Source organism: Propithecus coquereli, unplaced genomic scaffold, assembly GCF_000956105.1.
Source record: "Propithecus coquereli isolate 6110/MARCELLA unplaced genomic scaffold, Pcoq_1.0 Scaffold380, whole genome shotgun sequence".
Lineage (NCBI taxonomy): Eukaryota > Metazoa > Chordata > Mammalia > Primates > Indriidae > Propithecus > Propithecus coquereli.
In genome coordinates this window covers 59,615-63,629 of record NW_012149508.1, presented here as the reverse complement: position 1 = coordinate 63,629, position 4,015 = coordinate 59,615, and the positions used below count along the sequence as shown (strand labels likewise).

At 44.5% G+C, this 4,015-nt stretch overlaps 1 protein-coding gene across 1 annotated transcript in view; it reads right to left on the bottom strand.

Annotated features, from left to right (window-relative positions):
* LOC105816652 (NKG2-A/NKG2-B type II integral membrane protein-like) overlaps positions 1-4,015 on the bottom strand; it is a 21,737-nt gene that overhangs the window by 16,832 nt on the left and 890 nt on the right. The gene's annotated exons all lie outside the window — the stretch shown is intronic.

Here is a 4,015-nt window from a genome sequence, read left to right as displayed (position 1 = left end):
CCCACAGAGTTCCTGCCCTGTCACAGGAACACAGTTATGCCCCCCTTAGGCTCCAGCAGTGACCCCAGAATGAGGCTCTGCCCCAGTGACTCCAGAACTCCCACTGGGCTCACAATACCACCCCTTATGATTCCTGCATTGTGCCTGTACCCCAAGATCCCACCCCTGATTCTCCACCACTGCTGCTAGTCCCAGGTAACTGCTTCATGGTCCAATGATTTGCCAGGGATCCCCCAGCCTTGAACCACCAATGAACATGGACCTGATTTGAGCAAGTACTCACAACCAAGACACCAACAACCACTGCCTAGATAGCTTTACTCAGCTGCCACTGTCACTTCCCTGGGGAGACCTCAGGAAAGGCAATCCTCCACAGTACCGGCCTTTGTGGAGAGAGTTCCATCCAGCCCCCAACTCAAGTTTCCAACAGTGATCTGGGGAACAACCCACAACTTTACACAATAATCATCAAGCACTGGCTTGAACTGTGACTATCACAGGGGAACAAGACAAAACAGAAGGGCTATACTACAGGCTCTCGGTGTGCCTACCTCTCCCTTGCTGGATCAACATTACAGACTAGGGTGGAAAAGTGCCATCTAGGGACCTCCGCTTCTCACTATTTAGGAGGATTAGTGAAACGAAGGAGAAACACACTATCAAAATCTATGGGATTGAGCAAAAGAATTCCTAAAGGGAAAATCCATAGCCTTAAATGCCTGCATCAGAAAGACACAAAGATCATAAATTAACAACCTAATGTCATATCTCAAGGACTTAGAAAAGGAAAAACAAACCAAACTGAAAACCAGCAGAAGAAAATAAATATTAATAACAAAGCCTGGAGCAGGACAAAATGAAATGGAAAACAAACAAACAAAAATACAAAAGATCGACAAAACAAAAACTTGGGGCTTTGAAAAGATAAACAAAGTCCATGGACCTCTTGCTAGATTAACTAGGAATAGAAGAGAAAGGACGCAAGTAAGCTCAATCAGAAATGAAAAAGAAGATATAACACCTGATACCACAGATACAAAACATCATCTGTGAATATGAAAATCTCTACCCACATAAACTAGAAAATGTAGAGGAAATGGAAAAATTTTTGGAAACACACAACCTCCCAAAATTCAATCAGAAAGAAATAGAATTCCTGAACAGAACAATAGTGAATAACAATATTAAAGCAGCAATAAAAAATGTGCCCCCCGCAAAGAAAGGCCCTGGACCAGATGCATTCACAGCCAAATTCTACCAGACCTACAAGGAAGAACTGCCACCCATACTACAGAGATTATTGCATAACATGGAGAAGAAGGGACTCCTCCTTAACTCATCTATGATGCCAGTATCAACTTGATACCAAAACCATAAAAGGACACAACAAAAAGAGAAAACTACAGATCAATATCTCTTAAGGACACACATGCAAAAATCCTCAACGAAATACTAGCAACCAAATTCAACAGCACAGCAAAACGTAATTTACCATGACAAAGTGAGTTTCATCCCTGCGATACAAGGATGGTTCAACATATGTAAATCAATAAATGTGATTCACCACATGAACAAAAGCAAAAATAAAGATCATATGATCATCTCCATATATGCAGAAAAACAATTTGACATATCCAGCTCCCTTTCATGATAAAAACACTCCACAAACTAAGCATAGAAGAAACAGATCTCAAAATTATAAAAACCGTATATGAGACACATACAGCCAACATCATACCTAATGGGGAAAAGTTGAAAGCATTTACCGTAAGAACTGGAACAAGAAACATGTGTCTACTTTCGCCACTTCTGTTCAACATAGTACTGGAAGTCCTGGAAACTTTGGGATAGCACCTATACCCGGGGAAGGACAGGAGGAGAGAAGCTTGGGGCTCCACATTCATCCCACAGGCATCACAGCTGGAGCTGTGAGGCAGATCCCTCCACCACTGCAGACCTCTGGACTGATCAGGGAGCTTCTTGGAGTCTGCACAGAGACATTGCACTGGAGAATGAGCTCAGATGGATTCTCATGGCTGCTGATTCAGAGTTTCTGCAGCTGATGTCACTCTGAGCTTTCAGATGTAGGCATGGAATCTGCACAAGGCTTGGCTTTCCAGCAGCATCCTTGACTTCACCCCTGCTGGGATGGGGAGTGAGTGGGCAGAGGGTATGGTGCCCTGTGCTATGCCTTGTGACTGAGACTCAAGCACCCTACCCTGCCAGCACAAAAATCTGAGGAAAGGTGTTTCCTCAGGCACCACAGACACCACCTGGGAAGCCTCGGGCTACTGGGACTGGCGTACGGTTATAACCCAGGCCTCCTGGTATCCCCAATCCGCAGTTCCATCCCACCCTCCGCAACCAATATGCTGATGCCCAGCCCAGATAGCTCATATTTCACTGTTCTCGTGTCTCTGGTACTGCTCCCCACCCTCACAGCTCAACATGCACAGTCCTTGTGCCACTGAACATCACTATGCCAGTGCCAGAGTGCCCTCACAACTGTGTTTCCCAGCTGCTGGAACAGCAACTATCACATGGCTATGCATACTCAGTCCCCATGCCCAGGAACCATTCTATGCCTGCAAGGCCCCACCCCTGTGGTTCCCACTCTATGGACTGATGCTAAGGTCCCGCCCACAGAGTTCCTGCCCTGTCACAGGAACACAGTTATGCCCCCCTTAGGCTCCAGCAGTGACCCCAGAATGAGGCTCTGCCCCAGTGACTCCAGAACTCCCACTGGGCTCACAATACCACCCCTTATGATTCCTGCATTGTGCCTGTACCCCAAGATCCCACCCCTGATTCTCCACCACTGCTGCTAGTCCCAGGTAACTGCTTCATGGTCCAATGATTTGCCAGGGATCCCCCAGCCTTGAACCACCAATGAACATGGACCTGATTTGAGCAAGTACTCACAACCAAGACACCAACAACCACTGCCTAGATAGCTTTACTCAGCTGCCACTGTCACTTCCCTGGGGAGACCTCAGGAAAGGCAATCCTCCACAGTACCGGCCTTTGTGGAGAGAGTTCCATCCAGCCCCCAACTCAAGTTTCCAACAGTGATCTGGGGAACAACCCACAACTTTACACAATAATCATCAAGCACTGGCTTGAACTGTGACTATCACAGGGGAACAAGACAAAACAGAAGGGCTATACTACAGGCTCTCGGTGTGCCTACCTCTCCCTTGCTGGATCAACATTACAGACTAGGGTGGAAAAGTGCCATCTAGGGACCTCCGCTTCTCACTATTTAGGAGGATTAGTGAAACGAAGGAGAAACACACTATCAAAATCTATGGGATTGAGCAAAAGAATTCCTAAAGGGAAAATCCATAGCCTTAAATGCCTGCATCAGAAAGACACAAAGATCATAAATTAACAGAACAAACAATGTCTGTGACCTTCACAGAGTGGCCTGTGAAGGCTCAGAGTGAGTCAAGAGTGGAAAGAGTAGATTTCTCATCACTCTGTCACTGAAGGTCTGAACAGGAAATTCTCACACATGGGCTACTTTGATATCAGTTTATCTCATCACACACCTCCAAAATATAGGAGACTTTGAGCTCCTATTGCAAGGACAAAGTAGAATTCTAAAATGTGCCATTTAGTTTGTCCATTTTAAGTGCCTCTGAGAAGGTGCTTTCGTATTTTACGAGATATGGGGGGAAAAAGACTTGACTACCCATGCAGTTAACCTTTTCTCATGTCAGTCACAAATATGCCAACTTAACTTTTAAGAATGTCTTAGATGTTTAAGCCCCCGTTTTAGATAGGTTGCTAAATCTTAATGTTACATACATTTTATTAGTAACATTATTGTTATCTATTATGATGGAAAATAATTCTAAAACTCATAGTAACGTTATCAAGAGATATTTACTAACATTTCTCATTAATATTTCTGAGAAATCACTACAGTTTCACCTTATTGTAGCTGGCACAGAATCAATCATGCCAAACTTATCTTCTCAATTTATCTCCTTCAGGGCTTAAATTCTTGCAT